Source organism: Leopardus geoffroyi, chromosome C1 (genome assembly GCF_018350155.1).
Source record: "Leopardus geoffroyi isolate Oge1 chromosome C1, O.geoffroyi_Oge1_pat1.0, whole genome shotgun sequence".
NCBI classification, from domain to species: domain Eukaryota; kingdom Metazoa; phylum Chordata; class Mammalia; order Carnivora; family Felidae; genus Leopardus; species Leopardus geoffroyi.
The window spans coordinates 205,018,774-205,044,202 of record NC_059328.1 but is presented as its reverse complement, the minus strand read 5'-3'; the positions used below and the strand labels follow the sequence as shown (position 1 = coordinate 205,044,202).

General features: G+C 40.3%; 1 long non-coding RNA gene across 1 annotated transcript in view; it reads right to left on the bottom strand.

The window, feature by feature from the left end:
• Nucleotides 1-25,054, bottom strand: part of LOC123596944 — a 32,835-nt gene extending 7,781 nt beyond the window's left edge. Inside the window, exon 1 of the long non-coding RNA XR_006711890.1 lies at nt 24,698-25,054. This is a non-coding gene — a long non-coding RNA (uncharacterized LOC123596944). The remainder of the gene's footprint in view (nt 1-24,697) is intronic.
• Between the last annotated feature and the right edge of the window lie 375 nt (nt 25,055-25,429).

Sequence of the window (25,429 nt, the reverse complement as noted above, 5' to 3'; positions counted from 1 at the left end):
TCAGTGACAGCGATAGGTTGGAATGTCTTATAAAAGGTTTTTCATACCATATGTATGTGACATATCATTCCCAACTGTTGGTAAGCACATCATCCTCATGGTTTAAACCTGGGGCATCTGGGTGACCCAGTCGTTTCATTGTATAACTCTCGATTTCAGCTCAGGTCATGATTTCACGGTTCTTGGGATCAAGCCCCACACCGTGAATGTGCAACCTGCTTACAATTCTCTCTCGCCTTCTTCCTCTGCCCCTCTCCCACTCATGCCCTCTCTCTGTCTCTCAAAATAAATAAATAAATAAATAAACATTTGGGACCAAAACCACCTATGTTTCTGTAGCATGCTCCAACTTCCATGCCTCCTTGGTAATCTTGACCAGAGGTCATGCTCCACGGGGCCAAAGCTTTTTGAAAGAGTGTAGACATCCGGTGAGTAAGGGTAGGGCAGGGCAGGGCAGATTCTAGACTCCATAAGCAAGGAGCTGTACAGCCTCTCTCCCTAACTGTGCTCAGGGTAATGGAGTATTTTGATTGGCCAGACCTGTGTCACATAACCATCACGTGTGTAAGCAGAATTACTATGGAGTGAGGAAGAGCAGTATTTTCCCAAAATGAAGGATGCTGGATAGACATGCACACACATCAAGTACAGTAACAGGGCAGGACATTCACAGTGACTTCTGAAGGATGCACAATATCCATTTCTCAAAGATTTTTTTTCCCTTAATTAATTAAAAACAGGATGTGGGTATGGTATTTTCTCTGGGTTTAAAATAATACGGCGGACCATGTTTTGACCCCTTTTTCAAAAAAGGGTCTCATTTCTTATGTCACGACTCCTGTCTCCTTGGTCAGCAACTTCAAAGCAATGAATGGGCCAGCAGCACAAACAAAGAATGGGCAAGTGGCCATATCAGGCTTGGAATTGGAATTCTTATTTTTAAAGCTTTGCTAAAGAAAGAGAATATCCATCAGGCAGAACTAATTAAATAAGAAGCATTATTATTAGAATTTTCATTTGCATTTCATAAGCCTCTAAAGTAAAATGATGCAAATATATTGACTAGAGTTGGCAGTTATTATGGAGAATTATTGCCCTGTGGATTGCAAAGTGATTGACAGTGACATATAATATTCAACATAATGGGCTCAGAGCGGTATCATTTGTTAATGGTGAGATCCCTTTCCCTAAAACTAAGAGAAAGAGACATTTATTTAGCAGCCTATGTGTAAACAGCTTTTTTCTCTGTTTCTTTTTTCCTAGAACCAGATTTTCATTCTGTGCTTATAGTTTCATGAATTGAGATTATTTACTCATAATGATTAGTTATAAAACAATACATTCTTCCAAAAGAAAAGGTCTTTAGATCAACATAACCAGTTGAGGAGAACAATACGTAACTCACGACATGGAAGCAACAGCAAGAAAATAAACCTAACCCACTTGTGTAATCTCCCGGGGGCTTTAACCAACAAAATTGCCTCCAGAATGTAAAAGTGAATGGCTCACTAGGGGAGTCATTGGTGGAGACAGCAAGGAAGAGGTAGAGAAGGAGAAAGGAGAGGAAAGGGAAGAGGAGGAAACCAAAAGGGAGGCTGGAGAAAGGGAAAAATAAAGGGTGCTGTGTTTTAAATATGTGGAGAGAGGAGACAATACAATCTGCATACCTTATTTTCACGTGTTCAGGCTATGACATCACACAGGAGAGGTATCATCAAGCATACCAGTGAATGGTTAGGTCACCCTAATGAATACAAATAAAATATCTCTTTCCTCTAAAGAGGTGGACGTCTTATTAACTGGCATTTGGAGAGTGCTATTGTTTGTTACACCTAAGATTTTATAGATCCTACTTTCCTGGGAGGCTGTGGGAGCAGTGACAAATGTTGCAGAGGCTAGCCTCCTATTTCGTGTTTCTAGAACAAAGCAAGGAATCCACAGAAGAGCAAAACAAATCAGTTAACCTGTGACCTTGTCTATGAAGTTTAGATATCAGCATACTTTGTAAAATCTGCCCCCCGCATCGTGAAAATAGCACTAAGGATACAAGAACTGTGTTCTATTAAATGACAGCACGTGGGCATCATGGATCTTTAAAATCATATGGCATTCACGAGCTTCCTGAATGTTGTGAGGACAAATGGAGTAATATGCATAAAAAATGAACCCTTCGAATGGGGTGATATATAGATGGATGTGGAATTACAGAAGTTAGAATGAAAGCTCAAAATCTCTAAAGGATTGGCTTTTTAGAAAAAGATGGAAATTGATATTCTAAGAACAATATTAAAAACATTTGACTTTATTTATAATGGTGGGAAATCATTTTATGCCTTAATTAATCAAAATACACAAAATTTCAATAAAATTGCATAAAGTTTATGTATGATAATCTAACAAATATATATGTAATTCTTATGTAATATTTACATCCACATATATAAATATATATGTAAACATATATAAATACTATACATACATCTAGGTAAATATGTTTTTTTTTCTTTTTAGTAAGTTCCTAATTTGTGTAAAAACACTACAGAGTCATAGAGATTAGAGTTTATGATATCATCAGTTTTAGTAAGAAAGACATTCATATATTTAGTACAAATCTCAAAAATCTATAGAACATCAAACCTCTAAATGTGTTCTAACAGGAGAAATTTGTATTGCTAGATGTACAATCACGACATTCTAGATTTTCAATACAATTGTCAAACATTTAGGCAAAGTGATATCAAGTCCATTTTCTCCTTTTTTTTTTTTTTTTAAATTTCCTATTAGAAAAAAATGGAGAAGGTCTTGTTGGCCTTCAGAATACAGCCAGACGATGGTGAGTGCTTACACTGAATCGAACTGCCTAATGTTACACCTTGTAAATATAACATTACGTTTCATTGGTGATGGAATTATTTCAATTCGCCATGGCACTATTTTTCTGAAACTATCCGAGGACCCATGTAGGTCAAGGGGAAGGAAAATTAAAGGTCATCCTAAGTTTATACCATATAGTGTTTTCATTTTCTATCCAGCTAAGTACATCCAGGCTCCCTGTTGGGCAACCCCGTTTTTCCTTGTCTGTTATTTTCAGAAAAAAAGACTGCGTATGACAGTCTCCGAATCTTACCAGCCTGCACACAGATGGTAAAGATTACACACGCTGAGTATTGACCTTTAGAAGCTGCCTTTCTTCTCAAGGTTCCTCTCTTTTGACAGTGAGACTGGCTTTTTCTCAATTAATTTCATTACCAAAACTTGTTTTGCCTTTTATTTTTCCTCTGGTGAGTGTTACCTAGAATTGTCAACAGAGTTCAGTTATATTCTAAGCAGTTCTCAGGTCAAACTATTACAAGGAGTGATATTCCACTCTGACGCTCTGGCCTCAAGAGCCTGGAGGTGAGGTAGACATTGCTTAAATGCTGGTTTTCCTTTATCAACAGGTACCTGAGCTAATTAATTTCGACTGGTTGCCTGAGATGAGCAATGAATGGGGACCTGGGAGAAAGAGGTCAGGGACAGCAAGCAGGGCGTTCACCATAAATCACAAGACAAGAGGCATTTATGAGCTGGTTGTAAATTGTCAGCCTAACGCTACAAAGTGAGACTATACTTTGATCATAAACAAAGACAAAAGCTGAAACAATATGCACTGGGGCACCCCAACTAAATAGAGGATATGATTAGACCCATTCATGGATCCAAAAATGCCATTCAGGTCTTAGAGGTAAGAGATAGGGTTGGAAAATTGGAACAGAGATTAGAGTACAAATATTTTCTTTATCACTGAGCTGAAGTAATAACCCTATTAACCTGGCAATCTCACACATGCACTGGATTTTTACAATCATCAAAATGTAACAGCAGGTACTATTTTACATCATAAAACTTGGAAGAGATATGAGACTGTCTCCCTTTTTCATTATGGGGAAGCTATTTGGCAGATTCCTTTCTGATGGAAAGTTTAAACCTATTAAGTTTTCAAGTTTAGAATCTGCTTCCTACCAAACTTCAAATACTGATAAAATCACCAAAATGATATCCTAGTACTCTAAGACATGTTGAAATGCAGCACTAACCCATTATCTGCATTGTTTTATTTTGCTCAAATAAATTAAAGTCCAACCATTGATTTGAGATAAAAATTACCATTTAAAAAAATTTTTTTTTCAACGTTTATTTATTTTTGGGACAGAGAGAGACAGAGCATGAACGGGGGAGGGGCAGAGAGAGAGGGAGACACAGAATCGGAAACAGGCTCCAGGCTCCGAGCCATCAGCCCAGAGCCCGACGCGGGGCTTGAACTCCCGGACCGCGAGATCGTGACCTGGCTGAAGTCGGACGCTCAACCGACTGCGCCACCCAGGCGCCCCAAAAATTACCATTTTAATATGCACTTAAAATTTGGTATAATTTGAGAAGGCAGTACAGTGAGACTTTTGATCTCAAACGAGCAGGTGATAAAAGTGTCATGTAAGATTTGCTTATATTTTACAATTTCATTAAAAGGGGATTAACTTTTCAGGGAAAATATGAGGAAAAAAACTAATTAAAATGGAAAGCCTCAATAAATTTACCTTAGCAGTGTCACATACCATTTTGCGAGTGCAACAGAATTGTGGTAGCAAAGTGAATCATTCTAGGAAGTCTTAAGACAAATATAGGAAAATCCATTCTTACACAAGTCAGAGCAATTGCTCTAATGTATCAGTTGCCCAGGGAGGCAGTCAGTAGAAGAGAAACATCAGCAGATGCTAGAAGGACCAGACGTACCCATGTCACCAAAGAAAAGTGGAAACATTCTTTAATTCCTTTTGATAATTTTGCCCAAGACCATAAATCAGATCGATTTCTCTAAATGCCTCTCAAAAAATAGGACTGAAAACGGCAGCTAAGATGCAAGTTATTTGGGAGATATAAATGTAAGGGATTCTAGGTTGGAACGGGATCTTAGCGATAAGATTACCTGCTTACCTTGTCCAACACTTCATTTGAACAATGGAAGTGACTTGTGCAGCCAAGGGCACCAAAGTAGTTGGCAGAATTTTTTTTTTTTTTTCAACGTTTATTTATTTTTGGGACACAGAGAGACAGAGCGTGAACGGGGGAGGGGCAGAGAGAGAGGGAGACACAGAATCAGAAACGGGCTCCAGGCTCTGAGCCATCAGCCCAGAGCCTGACACGGGGCTCGAACTGACGGACCGCGAGATCGTGACCTGGCTGAAGTCGGACGCTTAACCGACTGCGCCACCCAGGCGCCCCAGTAGTTGGCAGAATTTAAGTCGGAACCCAGCTGCACTGCTTTCTCCACGGGCCCTCTGTTAGAAGCTCACGTTGTACGTGTCTGTGATTTTCCTGCCTCATTCCTCCCTCTCTCTCTTTCTCTCTTGTTTCTTCCATTTTTGTTCCCCACTTCTGGGGACTCCTATGATTCCAGAAAGTCTACCCTACTACCAGACTCATGAATGAGCCCTGACTTGCTCAAGCCATTCTTACCAGCCACGGCGATGGATTCAGGGATCAACAAATTGGTTGAATGGAGGACAATAAAATTCTAGGGTCTGGGTGCTGGGGGAGGGGGTGAAAGTGTAAAAGAGACTCTCCCGACTCTTGTAAGAGCGCAGCCAGAAGGGAAGACGTCTTCTTGCCGCAGATGAAAAGGACCATCAGAGGGGACCCTGTACCTGCTGTTGCCCTTGGGCACCCTAAGGGAAGCTAGGCTGGGGACAAGGCCAGAACAGAAAAGAAGCCAGAACTTAGAGGACTACAGGGAAATTGAGGTGGGATCCGGTGCCCAAAGGGCAGCTAACATCTCCCTGATTCTAGATTTTTTCCATTTTATCTAAGCTTATATATCTTTATACTATTTAGCCTGTTTGAGTTGAATTTTGTTTCCAGGCATCCAAGCATATTAACATGTGCAGAGTTCCTTCCTGTCATCATGCTTCCTTAGTGCAAAGCTATTGCTTGATCATGAAGGCCAGCTGCTATTGGATATGCTAGCAAAAAGTTAAAAATTTTCTTTCGGAGGAATCCTGGCCGCCTACAGTGATTAAGATACTCTTTCAAGGGATAGGTTTTTGTTTTTGTTTTTGTTTTTCCCTCTTTTCCATTTATGTTAACCGAGACTCAACTTTGTTGAAGAAAATGATGATAGGAAATTAATTTGGGTTTGTGTCTTTGGGTGAAAACAAAAAGGCCAATAAGCAAAGGCTCCTACATCTAGAGAAATCTCTTTGTGGCGCGATCATCGATTCCCCAATTCAAAGCAGAGTAAAAGAAAAAATAAAATAGATTAGGCAATTGGAATTGGTAGGGAGTGGACTTCTGTGGTAAAAATGAAAGAAATCGGGGCGCCTGGGTGGCGCAGTCGGCTAAGCGTCCGACTTCAGCCAGGTCACGATCTCGCGGTCCGTGAGTTCGAGCCCCGCGTCGGGCTCTGGGCTGATGGCTCAGAACCTGGAGCCTGTTTCCGATTCTGTGTCTCCCTCTCTCTCTGCCCCTCCCCCGTTCATGCTCTGTCTCTCTCTGTCCCAAAAATAAATAAACGTTGAAAAAAAAAATTTTTTTTTAAAAATAAAAAAAAAATAAAAAAAAAAATGAAAGAAATCAAAAAAGGCTCTTTCGCATGCCTTTCTGCCATTTACTACATCATTTTTTCTTGCCTGTCTCCTACCTTTCAGGGTAGCATGCGCTCTTACGGGGCACTCATTGTTTGCAGCTTTTGGATTACCCCTGGCCTAAATCAGTTGTTCTCGCCCTTGGCTATCTACTAGGATCACCTGGGGAGCTTTTAACTAACACTCAAGCCATAAACCCAGGCCAATTAAATCAGAATCTCTGGAGGTTGGGTCCAGGCAGCTGTAGTTTTTAAATCTGCCCAGGTGATTTCAATGCAAGCCGAACAGGAGAATCAGTGGCCTAGATCATTTGGCCTCTCCAAGCCTAGAAAGGTCACCTGGGAAGCATGGCAAGGTCTATGGGAAAAGATCAGTGGAGAGGGCCACATCTGCTTTGAGTCTGAGTTAAAGGGCTCCCCGCAGCCATCTGCCCGTCGCCTCAGAGTTTATAGGGACCCAAAGGGACAGTGTCCAGGTGTTGGCCTGGGTAAAAGGAACAATGACAAAGACCACTGAAATCTGCCTGTGGACCACGATTTGCAGTAAAGAGGCCAGGAGAGCCTTGTGGCTAAGTAGGCTCATTTCAGCTTCTCAGGGGTAGGAGGCCCTTCTGGGATTTGAGAACAAAATGCTATCTGGTGACAACTAATGTATGTCCTTGTCCCTTAGAGACTCTTCTGTGCACTGATCCTCCAGGGATCTAGCACAGGGATCAGGAGTAGCACGTGAATATCTGGTCCAGATCATCTCTACCACAACTGACCATGAGACCGTCCCCAAGTCCACTGTCCATGGCACGCTTCCCCTGTGAGCAACCCACCCACGTTCTCCCTGAAGACACAAGGTTGCTGTGGTTTTAGCAGTCGTTTTCAGCTTTGCACTTCCCTCCTCATGCACACCTCACCGTCGCCCCCCCAGGTTCGCCTTACAAGCATCTTGGTACGCCCGGACAGATTTATTTTCACAGGTACAAAGATTATCATTCTTCTTTATATGCCTTCCTATCAGCTATTTTGTTTTCTTTTTGATAAGTGATTTAAAGACCCCAGGTTTCCTTTCTGCTTTGTTGGTTTTGTGTTGTTTTGTTCTTTGTCTTTGCATTTTCTCACTTATAGTTTTTACCCATGACCTAGGTTACTTAGACCTTTGCTGATCTGCCTCATGGTTATTTTCCATAATCACTATTAACTCCTGCATATTAAAAATTGTAGACCATTCAACATTGCCATCATGTTGAAATACATCTCTGTATGTCAATATAGCCAGCTGAGTAAACATTAAAGCATAATTGAATTTTTCAGCAATGACATTTTAATTAAGAAATGTTCTTGGGCTTTTAAGAGTTCAATGTATTTCTCTGTAAGAATTTGCCTCCTCAGAATTTGCCTGAAAAGTACAATTGGGCTCGCCATGGAAATAACTTTGCCATTGTTTTACCCTCGTTGTGTGGGTAAAACTTATCATTTGGCGTCAGTACAATTTTGTTGGCCGATACTTAGTAGTACAAAATGGCAAGAATACAAATGGAAGCCATGAAATAAGCCAGTACGAGATATTCTACAAGATTATTTTAGTCTAGATTTACAAGTTAAATTTGTACATATCTAAAAGCAGGTGACTCTGGTTCTAGCCTGGGATAAAATAGCATATTTTTCCTTTACTTGTGCTTTTGGAAAGAGGAAAAAAAAAACTGCATGTTATTAAGATAGTTAAATATAGTATTATAATTAGTAGATATCATAACTCCGTTGAGTATGCTTTTAAAGAAATGAAACATGTCGATTCAATTCTTAATCTTAAGTGGTTATGATTTCTACTGATGTTTTCCTTGGATTTCAAAGAAAGAAATCCATGAGTCTTTTTTAATACCTACTGGATTCACTGCCACACTCTTTGAACTTGCCCATGGCTTGAGAGCCATAATTTCCTCCCCGCCTGTGGGTTACTTCTGACATCCCAGCCTTTCTTCTTGCTCTTGAATCAATTAGTGCTCAAGGAGATATTGACAGAAAGGATCAATAAATCAATAGTTACTTATCAGGGACATATTCTGTACAACATCTTCTGTTTAAAGTTGTAGAGGATGCTAGATTTAGAAGATATTTTCTCTTTCCTATGGACTTTACACTACGGTTAGGACTAGATGTCATAGTAAACATATAAAAGAGACAAGAAGCATGAAAGATTTAAGCCAGATAAAGGAAGGGCTCCTCTCTCAAAGCCTGAGAGATCTTTGTTCTTTGTATGTATGTATGTGTGTATGTATTATGTATGTATGTATACGTGTATGTATGTATATATCTATATACCAATTGAATTCCTACCATCTAATCTAGCAGGAAATCGTGTTATAGTTTCCATAGTAGAAATTTGTCATCTTTTTTTTTTTTTTCTGCCAGGATCTAAAACTTGCCTGGCATTTGTGAGATATTCTATTGTGTCTCCAACTGTCCCAGATCCCTGGCATCTAGAACACAAATGAAAAGTCTATGCTTGACCACCCCAGTGCTCCCATCCTAAACTCTGAGTTTAGATGTTGTGATACAGAGATGCAGGGTCAGAAAACCCCTTGTTCTATACCCAGCGGTTTTGTGGCCGTGGCAGTGGCATTAGCAGTGGTGGCCAGCATCAGGTCGTGGCGGTGGCTGTGACGATATTAGTCGGTGTGTGTGAGCATTATTCTGGAGCAATGGCCAGGGCCTCTTTAACCCGTTTAACCCTCTTTAATGGTCTCTGCAGCGTTTCTGGTGACCTTTTGTTTCCACCAGTTTTTAGAACTGTGTTGTCCTGATACCTGCTGATGCTATGACTAGCCAATATATTCTTCCCTGGATTAAGTTAGTCAGAGTCAGATGTTTCCAGTCACAGTCGCTAATTGTTAGAGAGATTGGAAACGGGAATGGATGGTAGGTGACAAAATAAAAGTCAAGGAGATGGAAGACTGGTTCTCCGATCTGGTGGGAGGTGAAGGCACTGATCGCCCACTGATTCGAGGGTTGGGATGGACATGGCATGTGACAGTGAAACAACCATGTAAGTTATTGCCTAGATCATTTGGAATGAAATTCATACCAAAGGCAAACTTCCAGAAAGATGAGTTCCGGTTTCCACGCAAAACCGGGAAGGAAAGGGGCAACTGGTGGCTCAGTCGGTTGAGCGTCCGACTTGAGCTCAGGTCACGATCTTGCGGTTCGTGTGTTCGAGCCCCACGTCGGGCTCTGCAGCTGACGGCTCAGAGCCCGGAGCCTGCTTCGGATTCTGTGTCTCCCTCTCTCTCTGCCCCTCCTCTGCTCATGCTCTCTTTCACTTTCCCTCTCTCTCGCTCAAAAATAAAGAAACATTTTTAAAAATTTTAAAAGGAAAATGAGAAGAAAAGAATTTAAGGGCTGTGTATAGTAAATCGGCATTTGTTTCTAATAGCAGTGACGATCTAAGGACTTCTTATCAAAGTCAACCTTGTTTTATTCTGATTCTGTGAGGTATTATAAATAATGATTATCACATACACAGCCTTATGCCTAACAAGTATAAACCGCTACTCTTAAGTGACACAACTGGACATACTCCTTCATGATATGCAACCAGGAAATTAGATATACAGAAAAGACCACAGATTGAAGTCATTGCAAAGGGCCATTTTTGTTACTTTAGCAATTTCTCCGACTCCAGAGCATGCTTTCCACGAACCCATACTTCCCAGAATAAATGTGCCACAGATCTTACAACGCGGATATCCATTCTCACTGGAAATCTAGCTCTGAGGCTAGATCTGTGTTAAATGTGTTCACATTCCTCGAAATAGTTTCAGTCTAAAAGTTGAGAGTTGTACCAAATATCCCAGATCAAGAGTATGTTACCAGGTGTCGATAACTTCCTTCTAAGACCTTCAAATTCAAACCTTTGATGAAGACAACCGTCTTATATTTTCTTATTTTCTTTCTCATATGTCATTTCTTTGATTGCTTAATGTACTCTTTCCCTGGGTTGGTTCAATAAATTAAACAGTTAAAATGACCATGTAGTCTTTTTGCCCTTTTCTCAATTATCTTACTTCTTCTGAACCTTGAGCCCCCAATTTTTCTTTCTCGAACATTCACAGCAATTTCCAATCTTTCCAGCTGTGAGATTTGTCATCTGGTACCAGGACCCTCTAATAAGAGTTTCATAGCCAGACATAGAAGCTCCAATGTAGCCCTGCACTAATAATCACATCTCCTGTTGTATTTAGTAGCAGAATAAATATCTTTAATTCCAGCAGAACTACATGTCTTAACTGGACTTATAGTTACATTTATTTTTTATATAAGTATGTTTAATAGAAATGATCACATGAGTTAGCTTTACCCAAAAGATTGGTTCCTCTGTGATAAGACCAGTTAAGTCCAGACAATGATTTGCAGCAACCAGTTACCAGAAGCAAAGTGTTTGTATCCCCTCATTTTGTACCCATGGGACTATTCTTATGAAATCAGATGCCCTCTTGTGTTCATCACGTCGAAATCAGACTTGTGCCTTGCATCTGGCCATCTGGCTCATTTGCAATGCAAACTTCCAAGCTGCTTGCATTTTATCAAGATAAAACTATGCCCATTTCTTAGAAGGGTTCTGAGACTCTGGGTTTCACTGGTTTGTACAAACTTCTCCCTTGGCTAGGAGTTCCCAAAATGAGCTATGTATTCTGCAATTTATCCCTGACTACGGCCCAGATAGTAAATAAACCAGCACAAGTGTGAGAGGGCGAATGGCAGTATACATTAACCCATTAAAATAGTTTAGGCAATAAATTCGTCTTCAACCATTTACTGGCCATCAAAGGTAGAGTCTATACAATTACTAAAATATCTGGTTTTATCTTGGAGAAGACAGTCAGGAAAAGTAAAACAAACAATTAATCAATTAAGATAATACATCACCTAGCTATCTAAGGTCGGTCATACTGATCCTTGAGAACATTTTGTTGGTTAGGCCTAGGCCAGTAAGAAAGCCGGAAACAAAGTAAGTTATAACATTTTTTTAGGACACTTGTGATGTTCATCGTATGTCTTGCCTCTCTCTACTATCCGATTTGCAGGTGATTCGAGATGCCACACAGATGTTATGCTGAGCTGACATCTGGCTGATGACATCAGTTCAAAAAGAGAGGAAAGGCTTTATGGTCAAGTTAGTTCCTCTGGAAACTGAGATTGACCAGGAGATAGATTTGAGGATTAATGGGAAAGATGCTATATTTAGATCTAGCAAGCTTTTTCTTTGTTTGAATTTTCTATGGTACATTCAAAAAGTTTTTATTTCTAGGTCTATTATTTGTAATTTATTTTCTTCCACTTACTTTAATTTGCTACTTAATTTGCTTACTTTAATTTTTGTGGTAACATCTTGAAATGGAAACTTAATCATTTATTTTAGTTTTCTTATCTAATATGTACTTCAAGTATACATTTTCCCCCTAAGAATTGCTTTTTTTTTTTTTTTTAATTTTTTTTTTCAACGTTTATTCATTTTTGGGACAGAGAGAGACAGAGCATGAACGGGGGAGGGGCAGAGAGAGAGGGAGACACAGAATCGGAAACAGGCTCCAGGCTCTGAGCCATCAGCCCAGAGCCCGACGCGGGGCTCGAACTCACGGACTGCGAGATCGTGACCTGGCTGAAGTCGGACACTTAACCGACTGCGCCACCCAGGCGCCCCAAGAATTGCTTTAGTTAGCTATATTCTAGATATTCTGTACCACTCATTTAACAATATTTTCTTATTGTCATTTTCTTTTCTCCTTTAACTTATGTATTAATGTGAAATTTATTGTTTAATGTTCTGTTTAATGCTCAGGCTGTTGATGGAATTTCTAATTACTTGGTTCTAGCTTACTTTCAAACTTCTGGGAAAACATACCCTAAATTAGTTCAAGTTTTGAAAAAAAAATTTGAGGCTTTATTTATGATCAACACTATGGTTAATTTTTATAAACACCCCATGCACTGATGAAAAGAAAACTTTAATCACATATATAAGAATTAGGTCAACTTTGATAATTTTCTGATCCTTGTTAATTACTCAGATCTTCGATACCCTTACTCATTTTATATCTCCCAGTTATGGTGTGTTGAAGATTTTCACCATTTTTGTATATTCCTCTACTTACCTTTTTCGTTCTATCAGTTCCATTTACGTATTTAGAAGCCCTGGCATCTGGTATATTCACATTAGGCCTGTAATATATTCCAAACGTCCCAGTTTACCTCTAGCAATTATGAAATATCCCTTCTTATTTCCAGTATTTCTTCTTGCCTCACAGTCTACTTTTAGATAGATTCGTATATGCACTTTAGCCCTATAAGAGCAGGGACGTCTGATTTTGCTCAGTGTCATATCCCCAGACACTACCGCAGTATCTGGTTCAGGGAAAGATTTACCAAATATTTGTGGAAGGGAGGAGTGTGTGAAAGAATGGAGAATATGCATGCCCTGCATTCTAGATCTGCGATCTTGTATTAGTGAGGGTTCTCCAGAAATACAAAACAAATAGGATATACGCATGATACATAATTACCACCACACATGTATATAATTACTCTTTCATATGTATACAATTACTATCACATATGTGAATAGAGAATACTATCTCCTGTATATTTATAGATAAATAGATGGGTAGATACAGATATGATATATATGATCTCCCTCTCTATCAAGAGAGAAAGATCTGTTTTTAAAAATTGACTCCCATGGTTGTGGAGATGGGGGCAAGTCCAAATCTGCCGGGTAGAACAGGCCAGGGAAGAGTTGCACTTTGAGTGAGTCTGGAACAGTCTGCTGCTAGAATTTCCTCTTTTTGTTGGGAAGGTCTTTTTCTATTGAGGCCTTCAACTGATTAGGTGAGGCCCATCCACATTATAGCAAATAATCTTTTTTACTCAAAGTATACTGATTCCAATTTTAATCTCAACTTAAAAATACACAGAAGCATCTAGACTAATGTTTAACAGGCTACCCAGGTGCCATAACCAACTAAGTTGACACATAAGATTAACAATCATAAGTCTATTGATAGCTATAATATTAATTATGTTCTCTTTAGGTTGCTAGTCACCAACGAGGCCAAACATTAGCAGGGCCTTGACAGAGGAGGACATAATATTCCATAATTCTTAACTTACCCTAATAATCATTCAGTTATGAAATTATTTTCGTTCCTCAAGGTCTCCCAAAAGTTGAAATATCATGTCTCCCAAAGTTAATGTGTAAAGCATATTTAGAGAAGAAAAAAAAAATATCTGCTCTTAACTATATTATTTTATCAATGGCGCATCTCCTAGTTTTCACAAACTTCTCTGATACCGTTTCCTATGTCTCTTTGCTTGTGCAGAAAGTGCTCTGCTGGATATTCAAGGAAGAGAAAGGATCTATCAGAGCTGTTTCTTCTCTTATCCAGAAATCTTTGTGGAAAGCAAAGATGGTGCCTATCCTCGTTGTATTTAAAACCCCATGGTTATAGGGACCACCTATAAAACTTGTCAATTATTTTCAGTGAAGAATACCAACATAGATCTGAATCAGTTTTTTCCCCCTCGTGACGAGTGTGTTCAATTTGTGACATATGACAAGTTTTTTTTTTTTTAATTAGCAGATTTACCTCAATAAAGTAATCAACCATATTCTAGGTACCCAGAACATTATGAGCATTATCATAAAAACTCACTTAAAATTCATCAAAAGATGAATTAATTTTAAATAGTTTTCACTCAGTAGATACTAATCACTTTCTTCAACTCCTGTTTGTTGAAAACCCTCCGGAAATTGAATTAGCAATTAACCACTTTCTGTTTCACATTAACAAGGGCTACTGAATTGTTAGAATATTCTCTCAACTAACCCACAGTTTTCTTTTTCTTTAAACCCAGGTCAAAACTCATGTCTGGCCATTCCTAACTAATGAACCCCCTCCCTTCAACACACATACACACACCCCTAACTCAGATCACTTTGTGTCCTCTGAACTTTTAAGCTTGTTTATGTGTTTCTTTTTGAGCACATTTATGTCTTTTTCACATGTGTTGGTTCTCTTAATGCTCAGTTGTAAATTAGGTACTTTTGAAAGTTCCATTAACGTTTTAAATACCCCAGGGCTGTATTTAATACACCAAAGTACTAACATACTGAATAGCTCCCTAGTGGCTTTAAACAGTTAATGCAGCGTCAGAAGAAGTCTAATTTATTATTAGGAAGTAGTTTAGGCACAGAAGAAATGCATTATTTCAGAATTTTTCATGACCATGAATCAAAATTTCAAAGTGTCTTTAGCTGTTTGTGTGCTCTCTCTCAAATTGCATGATAATTTATCTTTGTACTTGTACCCCAGGGTTTCCCAACAGTGGCACTAACATACTTTGGACATACCTTGTGGTGTGAGATTGAACTGTTATGTGTACTATGTCTGATAGCATCTCTAGCCTCTACCCGTCCGATGCCAGAAGCACCCTTCCCTTCCGTTGTGACAACCTCAAATGTCTCTAGACGTTGTTAGGTGATCCCTGGGGTCAGGGGGCAAAATTGACCCCGGGCAAGAACCGCTTGGAGTACATATTATAGCTCTACCTTTAAAAAACATAATAACAATTAACTTTCTTACAGGAAAGTTCTCATTAAAGATCAATGCCATTAGCATTAATAAAGTCAAATTTCTTGGCACTTAGAAGTTACCTGTTAAAAGATCTTTAGCTCATTCAAGGACACTGATTTGAATAATCCATGTACTTATTGGTTTAATATGATTAATACAGTCAAAGCAGCAATGTTAGGCTAATCCAAAATCTCTCAGGCACCGCTCTGATGCAGCTTAAGTAAAAACAGACACCAAAGGCTTGGCAGTGTGCATAAGAGACTTGAGATAAAAGAGTGATCTATTCTTCCTGTCTTCTGGAGAACCGCTCTCTGACCTCCACGGGTGAAGACCCTATTGCCAAGTGATGTTTCACAGGAGGATTTAGATTTTAATTCTACTGGAAATATTTTAAAATGCTAATTTCATCAAGAATTCCTGGAATGACCACTGTCCTTAATGACTTACTCCTTGTCTGTACCTGGGTCTCCTTGTCATATCCCTGGTAGGAGGGCACTTCCCCCTTTAGAGCTACCTTGAAGTATTTCATTTATGTGACAGCAGTTTGTGCTATTTAAAGACTTGTTGCAACCCAGTTTATTTTTTATTTAACTTGACAAATATTTATGGAATGCTTCCCGTGTAATAGCGTAGCTCCCACTGTCACCTTACATTGTCATATAAGTACTTAGTTGATATTCTTTATGGCGTTGGTTTCTATGTGTGTCTTTGGCACTAAGGAAGCTTAGAGGGTAAGTTTGAAAAGCATTTTCTACATTTGAAAGAATTGTTACACACAGTGTGGCAACTCTACCAGGCAAAAGTCGATTGAAGCTATAATTCCAGGGACGCCTTGGTGGCTCAGTCGGTTAAGCGTCTGTCTGACCTTTCAGCTCAGGGCATGATCTCAAGGTTCATGAGTTCAAGCTCAGCTCGGATTCTGCATCTCCCTCTCTCTCTGCCCCTCCCCAACTCCCACTCTGCCTCTCTCTCTCTCTCTCTCTCTCAAAAATAAATTAAAAAAACACTAAAAAAACTATAATTCAAAAGATGATTTTTGTCATGATCATTTGATTATAACATGTTTTGGGGCTATTTGGCTACTACTACATAAAAATACCCGTATTCTATCAAATCGCCTTTCCCGGTGTTTATCAATTTATATTTCCATCTTTTTCTGAAAAGTAATTTAGGCAGAGTTGTCATAATACACAATATATACTTGGCAAAGGTAGTAGTGTATCTCTCTTCATTATGAAAGATTCTGGGGGTGTGACTAAGGAATAGAGTGAGCAGCATTTCAGGAATGTCGTTTCCGTAGACCTGTAAAAACATAATGAGAATTCATTCTTCCGCTTTCTTTGAGACTATTGTTCGGTTCGGTCACTCCTGTTCTCCTGGCCCTGTTTAGGCAAGTTGGTGCATGTCACCAATTGAAAGGGCTTCAAAACACGCCTTGCTGTGGTATGGTATTCTGATCTAGTCCTCAGCTTCCGCCATCATTGCTTTCTGTGTCAGCTCTGCTGAGAGAGCTCACCGCTCACGTGCGCTGCAGTTCCGCTATCAATCTGTCCATCATCCTCTGTCTCCCGCAGCCCCCAGCACCACCACTCCAAGTACCTCTCTCCCCAGCCATTCTTTTCTTATTGTCCTGACTCTGTTCCTCACGCTTAGGTTTCTCATATAGCAGGCTTCTGCGGACATGGGTTGTTGAACGACTGACTTTCTCCAATTCAACTCTGTTCCTCTCGGCTTGTAGACAACTCTACCTGACCGCAATCAAAGGGCAGCGTGAAGCATAGAAAGAGCTGGCTTTGTTTACTACCCACAAAATGACTCCTAACTAGATTTTGAATCACAGTCTAGCTTCAGGGCTCAGCCGACAGAGATTTGAAGAGAGTGGATGCTTATGGCCGGTGACACTTCACCACCTCCCCCCCCCCCCCCAGGCCCCATCCAGAGATGGGGAGATTCAAGGATGATAAGGAGAGGGAAGGAAGTTTAGCTCATAACAAACCTATCATTGCAATCTGTTAAAACTGTGTTTCTTGTATTGTTATACTGTTGGTACTCAGCCTACTAAGTATCATCATATTTTACATATTTCTACCTCTGAACTAAGAGGGGTAAGTTGAGCAAATAACTTATCGTTCAGCCCAGGATGTCCCCTTAAGACTCCTGTTTTCAGAAAAAGGCTGAGGAATCCTCTTTTACACATTCCTGGGGAGTATTATATGGCTTCCCCTTCCTGTTAGATCCATTTCTTCACCCATTAGAGTAGGTAACCAGATGTGCCTGTCACATATGGATGGGGACAATTTGTAACCAAGAGAGAAGAAGGAGAATAAAGCACAGAAAACAGTTCCCCTATTAATTTGCACACATGCAGGTCTTGTCCAGATACCTTAAAAGTAATAGTTTCCCTTCCTGAAATCTCCAAGGCTATTGTGGTTGACCATGAGGTCAAGGGAAGGGCTAATTGCAAGAGCAGCTGTCATCGACCCAAAGAGTTAGCTGAAGAATCAAATACAAAGGCCTACTGATTCTCAAAACATTCCTCGGGGCACTCCTGAGAGTCTCGCCACTCAGTGTTAAGGAGATTAGTGATGGGTGAACCACAAACATATTTAGGTACGTTTTCCTTCTTACATGTAACAATATGAATGATCATGTATGGTGGATTTTCCCATCCATTTAGACCTATCTCACATTCTTGCTATCTGCCAGAAAGGTATCCCTAAATTTCAGATCGAGCATGGCAAAAAACAAAACCAATTTTAAACTACCTGGGCTGTGGGGACGCCTGGGTGGCTCAGTCAGTTGGGTGTCCAACTTCGGCTCAGGTCATGATCTCACAGTCTGTGAGTTCGAGCCCTGCATCGGGCTCTGTGCTGACAGCTCAGAGCCTGGAGCCTGCTTCAGATCCTCTCTCTCTCTCTCTCTCTCTCTCTCTCTCTGACCCTTCCCTGCTCACACTTTGGGTCTCTCTCTCTCTCAAAAATAAATAAACATTAAAAAAGAAAATCAAACTGCTTGGGCTGTCAAATCAAGAATGTAGCCTTCTTTAAAGTGATACAGCCCCAAATCTGTTGTTTCAATGTGCTCTTAGCAATGGACGTCCATAGCTTACATAGATTACATACGTCCATAGATTACAGTTGTATTTATTCTCTCTCTGTAAATAAACACCATATAGTCTTTGTCTTAAATCAGGTAGGCAGATATTGTCAGTTTTAAACTATTAATTAGTAGTTGTTAAAATCATCAGTCTGAAAACTAAGTGAAAACAGAGAAGATTAGGAGGTAATGTGGGGAAGAAGCAGACTATCTGATGGCTGTTACGACGAAAATGTGTATTTATTTGGAAAATGATGAAGGACTATCTTGAAAAAAAGAAATACTTGGTATTCGAGGGTTGAGGCTGGGATTCTTATGCCAGAACTTTCTTTCATATGATTGGGCATGTCATGATTTCTTTGAGAAAAATTAAAAGGTGGCGTCTAGAAATGTGGGAGTTTGAGTTTCACGCCCTCGTTTAGAGAGGATCTGGAAAAACTGACAGGGATAATAGATTGTAAAATACTCTTTCCGTATTCAGCTCAGTTCCAAGGATGAACAGTGTAATCGTCTATTGTGAAACAGCATTCGTAAAGGTTACATCTGGTTCTAAGTACAACTGTACTTACCTTTCTCACACTGGTATATGTGTGTAGGATAAATGGACAGTAATGTGTATGTTCGGCTGTTTTCATGTGTGTTCCACTGTGAGTGAGGCAGTGTATCTCTTAAGGCCAGTAAACTCCCTCCAGCGGTGAGAAATAAGGCCCTTGAGAAGAGTGAGAGTCACATGGCAGATACTTCTCCAGTCAGGACGTCTGGTCTGAATGCACAGTAATCAGAAAGAACCTACGCTTTCACACTGACTGCTTAGATCTCTAGGGCAGTGTTTCCAGAGGGTAGCGAGAACGATTTGTTCCACAATTTGCCATTTCTAGCTCTCTGAGCCCATAGATAGAAATTTGCCCAATGGTATTAACAAGAGTTAACCCTCGGTTAATCAGTGAATTAAAACCAGGGATCCATCCATGCAACATCTGGCTTAAAAAGAATGTTATAACTGAGGCAAGCTGGGAGAAAAAAAAAATCACAGGTAGTCAACCAGCCTAGTTTTATTCAAAATGATATTAACACTAGCATCTGCAATTAGCTCTCAGCGAATGCGTCTATTTGCTCTGGAATCCCAACCTTTTCCTCTGACCCCTTCAGACTAGTGAACTTCGAGTTCTTCTGGCGTTCAATGCTCTTTCATACCTCCATTCTCGGCTGACTCAATTGGTCTTCGTACTTTCTCTCCTCGAGTAAGCCTTCTTCACTCTAGACTTCAGCCACATGATGATGACCTGATCTCTATCCAGAAATGGGGTCCTTCAACAGCAGGACCACCATGGGGATGATACTGGGAAAGCAGCTAGTTTATGAACGGAGACGAAACCACTCCAGTTCATGGAGTCCCATCTTCCTCTTGGCTTCACTTCCTCTCCACTTCCCTGCCCTCAAATATTTCCACACTCTGCCTGCCAAAGTAAGCTGCAGACAGAGGTCACCAGAAGGATAGGTCACAGGTGACCAGCCTGAGCAGACCCTTGTCCCCAGTGGACTAGTTTCCCAAGACCTGAATAAGATACTGGAATTTAGAGAGGGGCCCTTCAAGCCGTTAAAAACATGTATTTCATTTGCAATAAAACAACATGAAGCATTCAGTCAATAGATTGCCCATGAATATTTAAAAATCTGCAAGGAACTGGTTTCTCAAGAAACACTGAGATTGCCCGTTGTCATCCGAGAGATCCTAGGGACCTGAATTTTCTCCCGGGAACCATTTTGTGCTCTGGGTACCACCTTTCCTCTCCTCCTCATCAGGTTCTCTACTTGTCACCCAGAATCTTGTCTACCCTTTTCTCCAAGGGACACTTTCATTATTCTCCTCCTATTTTTTTTTAAAGCAATTAGTTATTTGTATTTATTATAAAAGAAATCATCCACGTGGCACATTCTCTGTCTTTGCCCCAGAATTAAACTGTCGTCTTTACAATCAAGAGCTAGGCAGCAAGTAGGATACTGGCCCACACCATAAAAGCATAGGAGATTCTCAGAGGTCCCACATATGTGGTAGTCTCTTAGCCACAGTTGTTTTCTGGAATTAAGTCTCATAAAATGGGAGTGGGGGTGGGGCTGTGACTGGGTCTCCCTGGAGCTTCTAACTCTCAGAGTTTTCCCCACTGAACTTCCATCAATTTATCATTTATAGCTCGGGTTTTCCATCCCGGAGCTGGTTGGTTCCCGAGGCTGATTCCGCTCCTCCTGGGTCTTGCCTCCAGGAAGCTGTGTCTCCTGTATTCCTCCTCTGGCTTTCTAAATCTTGAAGACAGCGGTTCAGACTGTGTCCTCCCTTCTCTTATGGATCCAAGAACAATTGTTGATTTTGTGTCTGTTCCTCTCTTTATTTATTGTTAGGACGGAGCGGTGATGTCTAAGCTCTTTACATGCACAACTGGAAACCAGAAGTGCACGGTGACTTTCTGTGTAATGAGATCAACAATCTTTCAGGTAAAGTGGGTGACGGTCTCATCATTTTTACCCTTTTCTGCCATCTCTTCTCCCACTAAATTTGCACTTCCGGGACCAGCATTTCTTTTCACTGAAATTATATTTGAGGTATACCTGAACTTGTAATATGCCTTTATCAAGCACTGCATTCCTTTATGTTTCTCTTTTTTTTTTTTTTTTTTGTGGGAAAATACTAGAATTTTTAGTATTTTTTAACTGCCAAAGTCAGCAGACCTTAAAGCATTTCATGAAGAATTCTACTAATGGGCAAATATGTTATAATAATTCCTCTATGTATAACAGATGAACATTGCTCTTAAACATATAGACATCATAAGCTATTATACTTCAGGTTGTTTAGTGTAACTTGAGGCAAGTTATTAACATAGTGGGGTATTTTGTTAGCATTAAACATTTGTTTTACATATAATGACCTCAAAATACCTCGAATGGAACCAACTCTTCACAGCTTCTTTATATGATGTTATATTTACAGAAGGATATCATTCATATTTAAATATTTATAGAAGACTTTAAATTAGTGTTTATAACTTCAGACCATTGGAATAGAGCAATTTTCAATAAACATACTCATGTATGCCGTTGGAAAAATCCTTGAAGTCCCAAACAGAGCATATATATCTTCATCTTTAAAACATGCCAAGGCCTGTTGTTAGCTGTACTCTCGTCAGGGCTGTGGCTTTCCCTAAGAGTTTCGTTTTCTTTTCCAGAATGCCTCTTTCCTATGACCTGGGAGGTAAGGAAACTAGTTTTGGCCTCAGTCATGCCAAAACTCACTCTAGACAAGTCACGGTGCCTTGGGGGCCTCAGTTGCCTTTCTTACTAGGTTGTGGAAGATGTGCCAGAAGGTTTCCACAAACTTCTGGAGATTCAGGCGACTCTTTGCTGGACTTTATCTGCCCCAGCAATTATAGTAATGTGACACTCTTCTCTCGTCTTGCAGTGTATTTCAAAGAATTCCTTCACAGAAAACTAAGATGGCTTGCTGTAGCTGTTACAACAGGTTTCTCTTAAATAAGACGCTTTTTTTAAAATTTTTTTTTAACGTTTATTTATTTTTGAGACAGAGAGAGACAGAGCGTGAACAGGGGAGGGGCAGAGAGAGAGGGAGACACAGAATCGGAAACAGGCTCCAGGCTTGGAGCCGTCAGCACAGAGCCCGACGCGGGGCTCGAACTCACGGACCGCGAGATCGTGACCTGGCTGAAGTCGGACGCTTAACCGACCGAGCCACCCAGGCGCCCCAATCAGACACTTTTTTAAAAAAAATAATAATATAAGGAAATTTACACCGTGACCCAGTAATTCCACTCCTGGGTGTTTACCCTAGAGAAATGAAAACTTAAGTTCCCATAATAACATGTTCGAGAACATTTATAGCAGTTCTAGTCCCAATCGTGAAAACCTGAGAAAACATCCAAATGTCCACCCACTGGTAAGTGGATCAACTAACTGGATTCCACATAACGGAAAACCACTCGACAAACTAGTGACATATGTAACACACTGGCTGAATCTCAAAGATGTTATGTTGAGTGAAAGAAGCCAGTCTCAAAAGATTACATACCTTACGATTCCATTTCGATTAGACACTCTCAAAAAAAAAAAAAAAAAAAAAAAAAGAAAGCCACAATTATGGAGACCAGATCAGTGGTTGCCAGGGGTTAGAGTGTTGACCTACAAAGAGAGAGCGCCATGGAGATTTTGGGGTGATCAGACTGGTACGTATCTTGATCGTGGTGAGTGTTACACAAGCTTACACGTGTGTTAAAATTCACAGATCTGTACACTAACAGAGTCGATTTTACTGCATACTTATTTAAAAATGAAATTGAATCAAGCAAGGTATAAATGAATAAATAATGATATTAAGATAAATTAGTAGACCATGATTTACCACTGATTTCAGAAATAACCCTAAGGCAGGAAAAACATAATGATTAAGATCTGAGTTTTAGAGTCAGTCATTAGAATTTTTCCCCGCTACTTAATAATTCTGTGATGTGGGGAGAGATGCTAAACTACGCCGAGAGTCACATCCTCATCTATCAAACGTAGGCGGCAATAATTCCCACCTCAAAAAGTTGTTGTGAGGGTAAATGCTAAGGCACTGTACTTAGTTGTTAATGCTTTCAGTAATACTGTGACGATTGCGGCGAACATGGTATACATTTCTATACACGTTTAGTGGTTTTCTGATAAATAAATCTGGCTATTACATCCCACGCCCCGAAATACATGCATGCACCACCATCAGCCCCATCACCACTGCCATACACAACCACACTGGGGCGACACTAGAAGCTCCAGTCTCTAGAATAAAATGCTAACTACTGCTAAGCAACTACTGAGAACTCCTGCCCTTAGGATGCTACAAACCCTAATATCTTTGGGGAAAAACAAAAACAAAAAGACAAAAAACTGCAGTTGGTGAAGCAGCGACTGTTTAGAAAGCCAGCATCTTCACTCCGAAAAGAAAGACATTAGGGTCTTTGTCCTTGACTTGCCTTTTTCCCTGAGCAATCACTCCTGTAAACTCTCATCTAATCTGTCAGTTTCAGCGATTGCATCTAGGCAGCGGATGACTCTCGAATCTATATTTACCATCTTGGTCTCTCTCCTGGGTTTCGAGATTGGATTTCGAACTCCCGTTGGAGCTAGATTATCCGAATTGTGATCTCTAAGGCATTATCTGAGGCTGAGCTCATTCATTGTCCCTGCAAAGCTTCCCCTTCTGATTTCTCAATTCTGTTAATGGTGCCACCAGTTTCTCTGGGAAGTCGCCCCAAATGCTTGGTGTCCTTGTCTCTTCCTTTTGCCTACGACCATGAAGCCTGTTATGACCCTAGCACCTCTAACTTAAACTATAGCAACGGTCTCCTCACCAACGGGACATATACTCATCTGCCGTATTAATCCTAAACACAGTCCCTGTGTAACTTCCTTGTTTGGTAAGTAGATATATAAAACCTTCGCTAATAACTACCTGAAGAAGGAATTCTAAACAATTTTCCTGACATAAATTTTATCTTGATTCCTCTCTGTATCTCTTTAGCCAAGCAGATAGCTTCATATGCCCGTTTTATACTTTCGCAGTTTTACACACTTGTTAATTTCGTTTTATAATATAATAAATTTGTTCATATAATATCCCCTTTGTCTGGAATGCCCTGGGCCTCGACATGTCCTACATTTCTTTAATTCTGGCTTAAAAGCTTTACCAGGCTGCCCATATTGGGAGTGATTCTAGCCTCCTTTGAGCTGACGTAGCACATTTGTTATTACACTTTTATGAAATGTATTACTTTCTGCCATTCATTAGGAGTATTTATGGGTATATATTATATCCAGTGAGAGTAAAATATGTGTCCAAGTCGACGTGCTGAAGTGACTGGACTTACACCTTGTATTAGTGGGTGCTCCGTATGTATATTCTGCTGAAGAAAAATGAATGAGCATTATTTTACCCAGATTAATCAGATCATTTTTCCCCAGCACCCTTCGCCCTGGAGCTTCCACTGCGACTTCCTTCTTGGCTACCAGTGGCCAGAGTGACGCAGGCTGGTACGATTGGCAGATAAATGACACCCCTAACATCTATTCTTTGAAAAAAGATTCAAAGCTGTCCTGATATAGGGCTTCAGTTTAAGTCCCAGTCATGGACTAACTAACTATGAGTATTCTGTGGTGCTCCACTCGCTTACTCAGAGCCCAGATATGTGAGGCTTGTGATTGTAGTGTTTTCATGGCGGAGTTATTTCACCTACAGAAGTGTTTGCCCTTGAAAGAGTTTTGTTGCTATAACATCAAAGGGAAGCCAAAGGAGAGCCAATGGCTAAAGTGTCTCTAGACTCACCTCGGCTCTTCAGGCTGATGTCATTTCTTGGGGTCCTGGAATATGGGTCCCAGTTCTTGGAATTTGGGTCTGTATTCCTGTGGCAGTGAGATTTTAAATTCCTGTTCCCAGCGGAGGTTTGCCATGAGGAAATGTAATAATTAACGTATGCGTTCTTCACTCTGCAAGTTTCCAGAGTTGCGTAAATCAATCAGTGACTTCTGCTGCATTGATTTGGATATCCAAAACAGATTTGATATGTTTTCAAAAAACACTGGACCTCATTTTCAATGTTTCTTATTTGCAGACACGGCTGAGTCCCTAGATTTTAGGGTTCCTACCTCATCTCCTAAATGGAGGCCCAACATAATCTGGAAAAGAAAGAAATCAGGTGTATGTATATTTGGAGGCAGAGTCTGGGATTATTCCTTTGCTGAACCGCAAACAATCTGGGTATTAATGCACACACTATAAAGCTCTTGCATGGCTGAGTTCCATGCTAAACCCAGCCAGTCTGGCCCACATAGGGCCTGAAAGTCAAGCTTCATTTGCATTGTAAGAATTGTGCAAGACGAATCCCTTGTTAACCAAAATTTATCTGACCTTCAAGGGTACTCATCCCCCGCCCCGCCAAAAGCTTACGAATGTGAGCAGCACAATGAGCCAATGCATCCAAGGGAACTCTCAGGGAAGGAGGCGTAATCGTTTCTCGCACGGGTGAGTCACCAAGCTGATGGAGTGAGGCAGGAGCTT